This window comes from Schistocerca nitens, chromosome 7 (assembly GCF_023898315.1).
Source record: "Schistocerca nitens isolate TAMUIC-IGC-003100 chromosome 7, iqSchNite1.1, whole genome shotgun sequence".
Lineage (NCBI taxonomy): Eukaryota > Metazoa > Arthropoda > Insecta > Orthoptera > Acrididae > Schistocerca > Schistocerca nitens.
This window is the reverse complement of record NC_064620.1, coordinates 137,990,757-138,006,341: the sequence shown is the minus strand read 5'-3', so window position 1 is coordinate 138,006,341 and position 15,585 is coordinate 137,990,757. Positions and strand designations below refer to the sequence as shown.

Sequence of the window (15,585 nt, the reverse complement as noted above, 5' to 3'; positions counted from 1 at the left end):
GTGTATGCCGACAAAAATGTGCAGAGGAACACAACCGTAGAGGCAGCCGTAAAAGAATCGAAATTCGATTGTTTCTATCTTCGCAGGTGTCCAGGTCGGATCTTGTGATCGGATCTCCTGCGCCTGTGTTATATCTGCCGTAAAAATCAAATTACTTGACACCTGGCGCTTAAGATCCTACGCTGGGCCGTCGCGACGGGTGCTGTCTGCACTCCGCTCTTACATACTTTTTAATAACAGCACTTCGTTTTTGGTCTACCATTCTTATTATTCCCTGTTGTTTTTGTACATTTGTGTATTATCCGTCATTCGCTGTAGGTTACTTCTATTATCCCAGAATTTTGAAGATCTTGCACCAATTCACTTTGTCTATTGCTTTTTCCACTTCGACAAATCCTGCTATTCCTCTGCGCCACGATAGACTCTCTACGAAGTCTCTGTCTGCTAACAAAAACCGTGTAAAAATCCTCAAACTGGCGTTTTTTTATTTTTTATTTTAGGTATTTGTAAAGTCACTTTGGCTCGTCATGGATTCGTCTTCATCTCAGAACAGCACTTACAACCTACGTTCTCAATTACTTGCTGGATTTAATCCAGTCTCTGTCTTCCTATACAGTTTTTACCGTCTACAGTTCCCTCTGGTACCACGGAAGTTATTCCACGATGTCTTCACAGATGTCCTATTACCCTGTCCCTTCTCCTTGTCAATGTTTTCCACATACGTCTATAACATTACATCTCAGTCGCCTCGACTCTCTTATTTTCAGATTTCCTCACAGTCCACGATTCACTGCCACACAGTGTTGTGTTCCGAAAGTTCATTCTCAGAAATTTCTTCCTCAGATGAAGGCCGATCCTGCTAGACTTCTTCTGGCCAGGAATGCCCTCTTCGCCTGCGCTGGTCCGTTTTTTGAGTCCTCCTTGCATAGTTCCGTGATGTGGTTTTTGCTTCCAAGGAAACAGATTTCATTAAGTTCGTCTACTTCGTGGTCCCAATTTTGATGCTAAGCGTATCGCTAATTTTATTTCTGCTATTCTCGTTACTCTCATCTGTCTTTCTTCTTTGCAGTCCATATTCTGTATTCATTAGACGGTTCATTCCATTCAACACGTACTGTAGTTCTTCCTTATTTTCAGTGGTGATAGCAATGTGAACTTTAATTCCAGTCTTGAATCTTTCTTTTACTTCCGTCGTTGCTTCTTCGATTTATAGATTGAACAGTAAGGGCGAAAGACTGCACTCCTCTCTTACATACTTTTTAATAACAGCACTTCGTTTTTGGTCTACCATTCTTATTATTCCCTGTTGTTTTTTTTGTACATTTGTGTATTATCCGTCATTCGCTGTAGGTTACTTCTATTATCCCAGAATTTTGAAGATCTTGCACCAATTCACTTTGTCTGTTGCTTTTTCCACTTCCACTTCGACTTAGCATGTCAGAAATCTGTTATTAATTTTAATTAGGGTCGGAGTTATCTTAATTGTTTTGAAATAGATGAAATACTCCCGTCTGAGAAACGATTTCGAACTTGTCATGTCATACCTTGAACATTGTTGAATTCATTGCAGTACATTTTTCGTTTATTACTGAAGTTCACTAGCCAATCTGCCTCTCCACAGTTTCCTATCGCATTGCGTTTGCCATTTATAAGCTTTTACATTTTTTCAGTATTTAATTTGTAACAAATCTCCTATAAAAATAAAGAATTATAGGATTCTAATCCTATAATGTCTCTAAGCGTGTGGGAAATTTGTTCTTAATTTTAATAAAAGCTGCAGCTATATTTTTTCTTGGAATACGCAAAAATATTAGCTCCCGGAAAAGTTTCGCACTTTGAGAACTCGGAGGCACAATGCTTTCGCAGCGAAAGTGGCAACACGGTGGGAACCGACAGAAAGCTATGTTTATGTCTGGTGGAAGCAGTCCAGCCCGGCAGTTTCAATAGAACTGCAGCTCTCGCTTCACCTTATTACGTCTTCGCGTCGGCATGCGAGAAGTTAGTGAGTTGTGTGAATGCTTTCGACGTGTTAATTTGCAGTACTTTTAGTAGTGTCCTGTTTTTGAGATAATATATTCGTTTGCCAACGTGGGAAATGGCAAAGGAAACAACGCCACTGCGTAATTCATTTCAACTTGATAAATTGGAAATAGAAGCTCCACAATAAAGGAAAGCGAGAAGGTGCTTACACATAACTGGTGGACAACAGGTGTTCTTCAGTTGAAGCTATGCTCATAACCGAAAGCTGAAGACCTCAAGAGTGTACTGTGGCGTCTGTGCGGGAAAACACAAACAGGCAAACCTGTACAGGTGCACCTTACAGGTAAACTGGAACGTGTAGAGGCCATTTCGAGACTCTTCAACCCTTTTCCAGCCTTAACACACACGAACACACACACTCTCTCTATCGAACACGCATGCACTGTTGTCAAACCAGTTTTCAAATATAAACCTAACGCATGAAAAGCAAAAAATGACACAACTGAATTTTTCCTCTTCTATCAATAAACATGCCAGCGCCTTTTGCACACCGTGAAACACTTTGCTGTCGGTTTTTTATTCACGGAGTAGAGTTGTTGCCTTGTAAAGCAGAAGCAAGGAGTAGGAGTACTCCATACTTGGAGAGATGATAATATGGACCACAACAAGAAAAGAATGTCGTTGAGCATGGACTCTAAAATGCATGCCTTAGCATTTGACATCTTCGATACTGTGAAACACATCTCTTCTACTGCAAGCTGTTTGCAGTTACGAACGACCCACAGAATACAGTAAACAAATGACATACTTTTCTGTTATTGTCAATGTCTACAACATGCAGTAACATCTATTAGCGTTGTTACTGTAAACCGTATTATGAATACAGTTATGGATAAGTACAGCGCATATGTTGATCCGAATGGAACCAATCTGTGTTTTGAAACGTTTGTGAAATGCTTCTACATTGTAATTTTATCTTTGCACTTGCCGGACTAATTCGTTACTATGAATGAACAGCATAGAGGATACAGGCTCTCCAGAAAGACCCTCTTCGTCGTAGATTTTATTTATTTACCCATTTATTTCACCTGGCATTACGGCGTTATAAGAGTTTTGTTTTTTGCTGTTATAGCTCTTAAATCAGTTTCATGAAACACGTACTTCTCAAATTTTAGGCAAGTGCTTTTCACATGATATATTTTTATGAATTGCTATTTCATGAAATTTATGCTAAAGAGACGTACTACGCACTGATGTAAACTACTTACTATGACTATATTAAAACATTTCATATATTTTATTATTGATATTATTCTCGCCGGCCGGGGTGGCCGAGCGGTTCTAGGCGCTACAGACTGGAACCGCGCGACCGCTACGGCCGCAGGTTCGAATCCTGCCTCGGGTATGGATGTGTGTGATGTCCTTAGATTAGTTAGGTTTAAGTAGTTCTAAGTTCTAGGGGACTGATGACCTCAGCACTTAAGTCCCATAGTGCTCAGAGCCATTTTGTTACAAAAACACGCACTTCCTCCAGGTCAAACATTATTTACAGTGTCTCATTATTCCCCATGTCACTATCACGTGTAATACAACTCTATCACCATGGGACCACGATGAGTTGTAGCATCTCGATTCAAGACCTAACTATCTACAATGAAGTAGCGGTTGCTACTATAAGCTGAGATAGCTAGAAAGACTGTGGGCTTAACAGACAAGTACACGCGACTGGTGCTAGATGGATGAGAAATTGTAGCGTGATTAGGAATCATTCAATAGACTGTTTACTTGTGTTGTAACCCTCACATCTCTGCACAGGGCGTGAAAACAAATCGGACGTGGGAATGCCCTCTGCATAACCGGTTCGGATTGTGGAAGGGCGGTGCGGGAGACGTCTGGCAGCAGCCGCTTCTGCTGGCTGCCTTCCTCAGACAGTAACAGCGGCACTGCTGGTTGTGTAGCATCTGTAGACGTCGAGAAAGGGGAGAGGCACTACATCGTCGATAGGATACGCAGTGACTGTAGTGGGTATCCTGCGTCTTTCGCAGAGTACGAATTAAAAATGGAAATCAACATTTTTGAATGTGAGCTTTGCAAACGTTTCATAGCTTCGTAAACAGTTTATTCCCCAGAGTTATCGTTTAATTATTGAGAAGTGCTACACATTCAGTATTTCACTATTTACATTCTTGAAAATGCATCGTACTGAGAAGAACACAATAAACGAAGAACGCAGGTGGCGCCATCCACAGTGCAATCCATTAAATCCACAATCCACAGCGGTATCATCATCTAATGATGTATTCAATAGTGGTTTTAGACAGCACTGTTTTAGACAGCACGCCATAGAGCCCTCCTACATATTCTTGTCTCGTTTTTAACAGAGGAAAATCGATTCACAAAATTATCGGATTTATTTGTTTACAAATTTGAAATAAACATGAAATTGTTCATAGGGAATCATCAATTGTTCCGTCATTGGCAATGCCCATAAAGGTTGCGCCACAATCATTCTTGTTCTAACACTGGTAATAAGTTATTCATATCTATGGGACTAACTGTAGTATAGAATGCACCACCTTCCGCGACAATCTGCACTGTGTTCAAAATGTAATCTGTTTTCAGTCTGAAGATGAGTGTGTAAGGAGTGAAGCTAGTTCATACAGGAACAATTTTTCAGCAACATAAATAGCTACTTAGTTATTTTTCTGGTAGAATTATCACCTGCCAACACAACAGCGTTCACCTCTGCAGTCACGAAGATAAATTTAGTGAAACTTGTTTCATTTGATATTGTTTTCTCCATCAAGAGAATTAGGAATCCAGGTGTCGATTTATTTTAGTGTGGGAGCTCCGACAAAAATTCAGCACTTCATAGTCGCAGTAAAATGTACAAACGAAAATCAGCATTCTGGAATATTGTAAGCCCTTCATCTAAAGTAACGTATAAAGTTTTACTAAATGGATTTTTTTATGCGCTTTGCCACTAGCATTTGGTATATGTTTGCAATCTATTTCGGTTCGCTTTATGTATGAGTTTCAGCTGTTATCGTCACATTATATTTCGGTTTTGTTATTAAGACTGCAGTAAACAAATGTAAAATTCTGCAGGTCCCACCGAGATTTGAACTCGGATCGCTGGATTCAAAGTCCAGAGTGCTAACCATTACACCATGGGACCATGATGAAAATAAGTTACCTGATACAAGATCTAACTATCTACTGTGCGCTAGCAGACTGCTACTATCGGTTGAGTCAGCTGTAACGAAAAGATAAGGAGAACTTAACAGACAAGTACATCCGACTCGGTCAACGGTCACTCCGATAAAATAAACCACACTAGCTATCAGAAAACAACCTTTAAATCACTCACATTAAACACTGAAGATTGAAACTACCGTTAGAGAATTTAATAAACGATAATAAAAAGGGGAACACTACACACTAATAAACATTCGAACGGACATAGATTGCATATTTTTTTGAACACCACCATACAGTTTTCTGTTCAAACCGACCGCGAGAAACAAAATGCTGTGCAGCGCTGCGAAGATGCACGGTATCGTTTTCTTTCTCGCAGTTGGATATACTACAATAGCTGGGCATTTAAACGATTAGACAAACTCACATATATCGTTTGTCCGTATATAACATGCTTTTAAACAAAAATTGTACACTCAAACAGTGTATTGTTTGCTTTTCTTCCTCGCAGTCGGTTTTAACAGAACACCTGTATATTGGGATAATTGTATTTATAGTTTATCGGCTAATGATTAGAATACAATGCACAGTCTTACTACGCAACCTCAATACTCTGAAGTTCTATTGTTGTATTGTGTACAAAAAATTAAAGAATATCTTAAATAACAAAAACTATAAAACGGAAACAAATGAGTCTATTTCGTTCGTATTCTATACGATGTGTTGTAATTTCAAGTTCCATTGTTCCGTACTCAGTAACATACCACAGTCCACTTTTATTTTATACATTTATGTGAAATGTCAGGGGTCTTCACCATGGCCACCAACTAAAAGCCAGCACAGCCTCTTACATCTCTAGTGATACCTATAAAAGTTAGCTTTGTCAAAAGCTTTAATTTAGCATGTTTCTATATGAAAATAAATAAAGCAGCACCGATATTTGTTGGCTGCGACATTCAGTGTCTAAGACAATTCATAAAAATTAAAAATGTTTCGTTTCCCAGGTAACTTGATGTAGATTTAATAATAATTTCGCGAACATAAATTTTCACATAAAATGTATAATCTCCCTTCAGAAACAACATTTTTGTATTCAAGGATGTAGGTAATCTCTTTGCTTTCTTTGTCTCATCTGTCATATGACTGAGCCTTTCCATCACAGAACAGCCCTAACGTCCTGCAATATTATTTTCTGAAAACACAGCAGAGTATTAATAATATGGAGATAGCGTGACGTGCTGCATATGCACTAAGTGGCTTCCGTATAGCGCAATTTATTTACATATTGTCCTAAGATAGAATCTGTTTTTACACATTTAAAACAAATATCTGTTATTGTTGTGGTCTTAACCCACATACATTTCTGAATGCTTTCTGTGTTACAGCTTTTGTCCCCCTCTACAATTTTTACCCCTACCCTTCATTCCATAACCAAATTGACAATTCCTTGACGCCTCAGTATGTGTCCTATCAACTGGTCGCATATTTTTCTCGATTTATGCCATACATTTATTTTTTCCCCAATTCGTTTCAGTAACTCCTCATTTGTTATTCGATCTATCAGTCTAATCTTCAGAATTCTTCTGTAGCACCAAATTTCAAAAGCTTCTAGTCTCTTCTTGTCTCAACTGTACATCGTCCATGTTTCACTTTATGTAAGGCTACACTCCAAATAAGTATCTTCAGAAAAGACTTTCTAGGACTTAAATTTATATTCGATGCTAAAAAAATTATCTTTTTTCAGAAATATGTTTCTAGCTATTGCCAATCAGCATTTATTTCCTTTCTGCCTCAACTATCGTCAGCTGCTTTGGTGCCTTAAGTGCTGAACTCCTCTGCCACTTTTAGTTTCTCATTATCTAATGTAATTCCCTCAGCGTCGCTTGATTTGATTCGACTGCATTTCATTATCGTAATTTTACTTTTGTTGATTTTGATCTTACAATCTCTTTTGAAGATACTATCCATTCCGTTCAACTGCTATTCGAAGTCAGCTGCTGTTTCCGACGTAATTACAGTGTCATCGTCCAACATCAATATTTTCATTTTTCTCCCTGAATTTGAGTTCCCTTTCCAAATTTTTCCTTTTGTCTCCCTTACAGCTTGCTCAGTGTGCAGACTAGTAACATCGGGGACAGGGTACAACCTGTCTCTCTCCCTTCTCAACCACTACCTTCCTCTCACGCGCCTCGACTCTCGTAACTGCAGTCCGGTTTCTGTACAAGTTGTAAAGAACCTTTCGCTTCCTGTATTTCACCCGTGCTACCTTCAGAATTTCCAAGAATATAGTCTAGTCAACATTGTCAAAAACATTTTTCTAAATCTACAAATGCTATAAACATAGGTTTCCCTTTTTGCAACCTATCTTCCACACATAAAGTCCCCCGTCAAGTTTTCATGACTGTATGTGAAGGCTAATCTCATGAACTATTGTACGGACTTTGGTGCGGTATTCGATAACAGACTGATTCACGTGGAAGATTTGTGTATAGAATCTATTAGCGCTACGCCGGATAAGTTGTCCGGCCGTTGATATTTAGCGCTACCTGTACGAAGCTGGGGCGCATCACTAATCTTAATACGTATCATAGAGCGTGTTTCTGTATTGCTCGGGAACCGAAACTGATCTTCCCCGAGGTCGGCCTGACCAAGTTCTTCCATTCTTTTGTAAACAATTCGTTTCAATATTTTGCAAACATGACTTATCAAGCAGATACTTCGATAGTGTTCACACCTGCCTACCGTGGCATTGGTATAATTACATTCATTCTGAAGTCTGAGAGTATTTCGCCGGTCTCATACACCTCACATAGCAGGTGTAATAGTTTTGCTAGGGCTGGCTGGCCCAGGATCTCAATAATTCTGAAGATATGCCATTTACCCCATGGGAATTTTTTTCCATTAGGTCTTCCAGAGCTCTGCCAAACTCGTTCAAATGGTTCAAATGGCTCTGAGCACTATGGGACTCAACTGCTGTGGTCATAAGTCCCCTAGAACTGAGAACTACTTAAACCTAACTAACCTAAGGACAGCACACAACACCCAGCCATCACGAGGCAGAGAAAATCCCTGACCCCGCCGGGAATCGAACCCGGGAACCCGGGCGTGGGAAGCGAGAACGCTACCGCACGACCACGAGATGCGGGCGCCAAACTCGTTTCGCAGTATCATATCTCCCATCTTATTTTCATCTACTTTCTTGTATCTTTTTAAATATTGCCCGGAGATTTATTCCCTTATAAGGACACTCTCTATACTCCTTCAACGTTTCAACTTTCCCTTCTTTGCTTAATACTGGCTTTCCAGCTGACCTCTTGATGTTTATCCAGCTGTTTATCTTTTCTCCAAAGGTCTCTTTGATTTTCCTATAGGCGGTACCTATCTTCCCGCAGGTATACTGTACATGCTTCTGCATCTTGTATTTGTTCTCTAACCATTCCTGTTTAGACGTCTATATTCCCTTTCGTCTGCTTCATTCGCTGCGCTTTTATATTTTCTCCTTTCGTCAGTTAAATTTAATATGTTCTATGGTATCCTTGGATTTCTACTGGGCTTTATCTTTTTTACCTATGTGATCGTATGCTGCATTCGCTATTTCATCTCTCAAAGCTACCCATTCATCTTCTGTTACATTCCTTTCCCCTGTTTCAGTCCAACATTCCATAGTGCTCTCAGATTCTCATAAACGTCTTGTTCCTTCAGTTTATTCAGGTTTAATTTCCTATCTTTTTGCAATTTCTTTCGCATTGATCTGCAGTTCATAATCAATACATTATGGTCAGAGTCGAAATCGGCCGAAATTTATAAGGAAAGAAAACGCATCATATTTTTATCTAGAACGGTTTGAGATCTCTCCGACTTTGGAAATGTAACAAGGAGCAAAACGTTGCAAGCAGCCATAGTTACTGTATGGGAATAATTTATACAAATGTAACAGTACGCGACTTAAATCCATCTTCAGACAAAGCATTACATATCGCTTAGAAGATAACTACTAGTATCTATTAAATTCGTGTTTCTGTGCTTGTAGTCAGTAACATCCGTTCAATGGAATAAAAACGATAGGTCCCACCGAGATTTGATCTCGGATCGCTGGATTCAGAGTCCAGTGTGCTAACCATTACATCCTTACAGATATTTTTCCCGTTTTTATGTTTAACCACCAAGAAAGGAGCATTTTATTCCCTGGTTTTGTGTTGATTTTGCGATACGAGACTCGCTGCTTGATGTTACATTCGATGAGATCTGACCGAAGTTACCTAAATCTCCCGTGAAATAAAACCACTTCGTGTACATCTTCAAAGGCTCCGCGTAGAAGGAACACGATTAATATCGCTTCATCTCTCCCACTGCCGCTTGTTATGTACTCGGACTTAATTCTGTCGACAGTGGATTACAACAGACAGAATAAGGTCACTCCCGAACATATATTAGTACTTTATTGTCAGTAACATCAAAAATTTCGTTTTGAAGCACGACGATCGTTGTGAACAGGGCATGTTTTTGTGGACAACGCTTGTGGCAGCATGTCGTACAGTAGTGTTAATTGGATAAGTTGCGAGAATGTTCTGGGTTTGCTGTAGGCGTCATGAATCAAAATGGACAGTCAGCTACTGTTTTGCTCTCAACATTAGCACGTAATGAGGAAAGACAATATCTCTGTCACCGACTTTGTTATTATGTGCTGCGTGAAACTGGAAAGGCGAGAAAAACTTTTATCTAACGTCGGCTGCTTTTGCTGGTGCATTACTGAACGGATACGTTCACTCTCAAAATATCCGGCTCAGAAGGCCCAAACAGCGATTATGGAAATAGTAAGGTACTGTCAGGCGGTGATGCAAGTGGCGAAGTTTTCTCTGTCAATAAACAACGGTCGCGAAAAGTTTTGATGTCCAAAAGTTTCGCGACGAACGAAAATTTGTGATAATAGCAAATTTCGCTGCTCATAACTTATGGAAAAGGACAGAAGAAGTATCCAAGGATGCTGTACTCAGTTCGTATAAGAGCCGAAGATACCTGTCTTGTGGGGGAGTTAAAGTAAAAAAGGAAGAAGCGAGGGAAGGAATGTTAACGTCCCGTGGACGAAAACAATTAAGGAAGGAAATCGGCCGTAAATCTCCAAAGGCGCAATGCCGTCATTCGCCTTAGCCACCTAGGAAAATTACAGCAAAATATCCGGACGGGTATTTGAACAGCCATCATCCCGGAAACAAGTCCAGTGAGTTACCACTGCACCATCTCGCTCTGGGGTAGCTACAGTGAGAACATTGCCAGACAGCTCATGTGTACAAGCAGAAGCAAGATTTTTACGCATTAAAAAAAAGTCCAGAGCCTTAACTGCAAGATTTTTCTGCCTGAAATGTTGATCACTCGTGCAACCTGCGATAAACGTCAACATAAATTTCTGTTCCCCGTCGAGACGCGGCTTGCCCTCCGCCATTAGACACACGGCAGATGCGGCTAATGCCCAGGAACAGAGATGCCAGGTCTGGTGCTGCGAAATGCCACGTCACACAGCGGCCAGAGCTTCAGGCAATTACGAGGCACTGCCGCCGCGCAGGGAGAGCCATTTATGGGACGAGCTGGGGGAACTTTCCCTCCCAGAGGTCACAGATGTGCCACTGCCGCGTCTGTCGTGAGAGCAATTCCCTTGCGATGATTACTTGATTCGAAAAATCCATTCGTCCATATCGCTGACTCCTGTATTATCATTTTCTCTCATTAATTTGCCGTTACCAATCGTTTTCTTAGCAGTGGCCTCTCCACTAACAGACGGCAGATTTCTGTTGCTATTTAAATCGTTGAATCTGTAGAGCTTCACTACACACTCCACAACTCGTTTCTATATATTTTTTTCAGTTTGTGGAAAGGCGAGACCATGTTTGCGCATATTCTGAGTAGCGCTTTGGAAATGACTTGCATGTTCTAGCCAACAACTGATCCGTGAACTGCAACTTAATGCATCTTTTACTAATACAAAAACCTGTTAAACGCAATTTGTACAATACATTGAAGAGTACGCATATATAAGTTGGACCATTGTTGACTGGCAACCGTTATCCATTTGCGTAAACCATCAGAATACTTTACTGAGAAAGATAAAGTTGGGAGTTTTAAACTTTTTATTGCCATCGTAATAGTGGAGATATCCCAAGACGCCTGTAATTGTGTATGTAACCGTTTTGAAATGTACAACGAAATTTTATTTGATTTACTACAGTCCGAAACAGAGTAGGTAATATATGAAAACATAATCAAGTTAGACAGGGAATACAACAGAAACAATCAATAGAAAATAGAGGTATAATACTGAGCTGGAGAAAGCACTAAATACACTAGCAACAAATGGAGCAATCACGTTGGACTTTAGAGAACGATACCTCAATAGTGACACTTGGATGCGACTCACATGGTCGGAGAAATTAGGTATCTTGTTTTATCACATTGATGGCGTTTCAGAAATCGTGCTCGACACTTGTATAGTCTGAAATCAGTAGTATTGTGCTATGGACGGGTTTCAGCGTGGTCTGACCTGTATTTCTTACAGAATTCAATGAAACCTATGGACTACGGCAGTACTGACCATATTAAAATTTTCCTAGTTATTGTGCTGTGACTCTGCACAACTTTCACTTCGTGGACGTGAGTGGAGTAGAGAGTGGGGGGCAAGGGAGCGGGGGATAGGGGGGCTGCATGTCGTGGCTCGTTACCAACTGAAGTAAATTGTCGTTACAGTGTAGTAGTGTACTCCCGCCCAGATTTGTGGTTTACCAATTTCTGTCGTCTCTCCGCACAATCTATTCTCGTACTCTCGGGAGCAGCCAGGATCCAGATCTTGCCAAACAGCAGTTTCCTAGCTGCAAAGTGTGTTTAGGTGCAGTCGATTTCTTAACAGCGACAGTATTTACAGTTTCTGCTACTAATAAGTACTTGTGTAGAATCAGGACAAATATGTGTAATATTTAATTTTGGTCTTAGCGTCAAATGTAAACAAACAATGTTACATTTAAATCACGTACAAATTTCGTTATCACGTCGGTGACATGCGCGCCTCATAGACAGGATGTTAAAGTATTGCATATTCTTAGAGGCTGTAGTATGGACAAAAACAGAAGTAGATTCTGCAACATCATTTACAAGAGGAAGGAAAAATTTAATAGAGGAAACTATGTAGTTGTACCTCCTAGAATACGAACGGAAGACACTGTTGCTAATATAGAAGCTGGTATACATTTTTTTTATCGAAATCAACTGCAGATGAAATAATGATGGAATAAACTAGGATACTGTTTAGAATCGAACAACGTAGCACTACCTTAACGAAAAGTGAGAGGAAAGGTCTCCAAAATTTAACCCTGATATGGAAATTCCAATTCTTTTCGAATTATATCAGCAGAAAAGGGCAATGCTACAGTGCAAATGTAGCAGTAAAATTGAGGACATATTAGGACCAGAAAGATAAAGAGACGTTAAGGGAGATCCCACAACGTCTGTTCTTATGACAATTAATAAGCTAATAAAAGTCTCTTAGATTTCTCTCATTGACAATGAGGATCTCATCAACTCATAAGATTTGTTAGTAAGATTGTGTGGTTTACTCCATATTCACAAACCTGGTATTCCATTAAGACTATTGTTAGCACTATTGATTATCTGGCCTATGGAACTGCCAAACACTTAGCCACTCGTCTACCGCTGTTTGTAGGAAAAACTGACAATTGTATTAAAAAAAATTCTGGCCATTTTATTGAAAAATTAAAATCTTTCAAGTTGATCCCAAGTGATGTTACGTTTTGATGTTGTGTCACTATTTACGATGGTTCCTATAATGGGGTGATATCACAGCTGGAAAGTACTTTCGCAAAGGATATGGCAGATCTCTTTTAACATCGTCTCACATCAGCTTTATTTTCAATGAGACAACAGATTCTGTGAGACAACTGACAGTGTGACTATGGGGAACCCACTGAGCGCAGCTGTAGCGAGTTGTGATACGGAAAAAATTTGATGTAGCAGTCCTTCAGATAGCGATTGTTGATGATACTTTCAGTATATGGCCTCAGGGAGAAAAAGGTCTTTCAGAATTCCTACATTTTCTGAATGATATTAATTCCAATATAAACCGGCCCGAATAGCCGTGCGTGTCAAAGTGCCGCTTGCGGGACTGGGAGGTGGCCGGCCCCAGATTGAATCCGCCCGGCGGATAACGACGATGGTCGGTGTGCCGGCCCGTGTGCATGTGGTTTTTAGGCGGTTTCCCCCCATACTAGGCGAATACTGGGCTGGTAACCAAATCCCACCTCAATTATACGATTCCCATACATTTAGAAAACTTTCCCGTGAATTACGCTACACGCAGACTGTTGGGGTACGTATATTCCATGCTGAGGGGTAACTGGGTGGCGATAGGAACGGCATCTGGTTACCCCTTAAACTGACCATGCCAAATGTGTTTATAACCATGCCGACCCTGCGCCGAGGAGGGACAAAGGCGAAAGAGAAAGAAGAAAAAAAAGAAGATATTAATTCTAATACAAAGTGAATTGTGGAAAAAGAGAAAGAAGGTCAGATTTCATTTTGGATGTACAGGTACTTTGAAAACCCGACGGAACTATAGGGCAAAACGTCTTCAGAAAGCTCACTCACATGGATAGATACCTTCATAGAAATTCCTACCATTGAAAAAAAAAATGATTCTATGGCATTTATCGGCCGGGATATCCCCGTCGGGGTTCGGTCGCCGTATTGCGAGTCTTTTTAGTTGACACCACAACGGCGACTTGCGGGTCAATGATGATAAGAATGGTGATGAAGGACACACAACACCCAGTCACCTGACGGGAATCGAACCCGGGCCCCCTTGCGTGGTGGGCGGTAAAGCTACCGCTGCGCTACGGAGGCGTACATACCTACCATTATCTTACGCAGGAAAGAGGAGTGATAAAAACATTGATGGACCGTGCTAAGGAAATCTGTCCTCGCAGGGCGAGCTCGATCATTTAAGAACCGCCGTCGGAAGAAATGGGTACTCCGACAAAGACATAAAAAGGTCACTACACACTAAAAGATCTGGAGCTTCTCATGAAAAAAAACCATCTAAAGGGAAAGTTTTTCTTCCATCCGTAAAAACGGTCACAGATCATATCAGCAGAATGCTCACAAGACACAGTATTGATACAGTGTTTAAACCAACAAGAAAGGTTCCGGAATATTTGAACACCGCTAAGGACCTACGCCCGGCGATTGCCACAGCAGGAGTATATAAAATCCCTTGCACATGTTGTCAAATTTATATAGGAACTACAAAAAGAAGCAAAAAACATCCTCCTTAAGGAAAACAAGGGCTGTTGTCGTTTGGGCAATAAAGATGAATCCTCGGTAGAAGATCGTCCACTGGGACCAGGGAACCACCAAGTTAGTTTCTCTAAATCGACAGTTCTATCAAGATTTTATCAATGCTATGCTAGGATGTAAAGAGATGTCATGGAAACTCGAAATCACAAAAAAACATTAACAGGAAAGGAACGTCACTGAAATCAGACAAATTGCGGGCCTTAAAACTAAATGAAGACTTGAGCGGAAAAACGGGCTAACCCTCAAATGTAAAAACTTAGAGACAAGTGTTGCCATCTGTTGCTGGGTGTGAGACCGATGTCAATTTTGTTAGTTTCCGTAACCAGCAACAGATGGCAACACTTACCTCTAAGATTTTACATTTTAGGGCTAGCCCGTTTTTCCGCACATGCCTTCAGATAAACAACGCCAACTCTTCCCACCTATAAGTTTCTTAACACACATCACTGTTGATCTTCTCTGGTGATGTGCTTGACCTCTCTGGCGAACTGTCATGACTCTACTTCTTCAGTTTGTTGAAGTAGAGGAGGGCTGCAAGATCTTCAGGGGCAGGCTTCTTCCTGCCTGATTGCCAATCCTCCTTCACCCACTTCTCCGAGACGTGATAAATGTGCTCCCAGTCCTAAAGGCTGAAGATCGGATTGGTGCTGATTATCCCTAGTTCCTTCCGCGGCACCATATCGTACAACATGCTACGAATGTGGCAGAAGTCGTACGGTTCGGGCGGAAGGGGAGGCTTGGGGGTGTCCGCTGGTGCGTAACACACATCGTCGCGACTCCGTGGTCTTCAGGCATCGGCCTGATGACGTCACGAAGTGACCGTTGTGCTGGTACGTGTAAACAGCTCGGTTTGCTGAAGTTGTTTGAGACTGGAGCTGCTCCCTGACTCGTTATAGCCTCTGGTTGTGTTTTCAGCATTGTAAGTCGAAACGTTAGGCAGAGGAATGTGCCTCGGACCACTGCCTAATGTCCATATAACTAAAATTATCAGTAATCGGTGCAAGACTGATAGCTTACTGTATATCGGAAATTACGTAAGGTTTCGGGTTTACT

At 40.8% G+C, this 15,585-nt stretch overlaps 1 protein-coding gene and 1 non-coding gene across 4 annotated transcripts in view; both read right to left on the bottom strand.

Moving 5' to 3' along the window:
- Positions 1–15,585, bottom strand: part of LOC126194703 (A disintegrin and metalloproteinase with thrombospondin motifs 16) — a 504,959-nt gene that overhangs the window by 117,234 nt on the left and 372,140 nt on the right. The gene's annotated exons all lie outside the window — the stretch shown is intronic.
- Positions 5,087–5,158, bottom strand: Trnaq-uug (transfer RNA glutamine (anticodon UUG)). Its single transcript has one exon. It is a non-coding gene; the product is annotated as a tRNA-Gln (tRNA).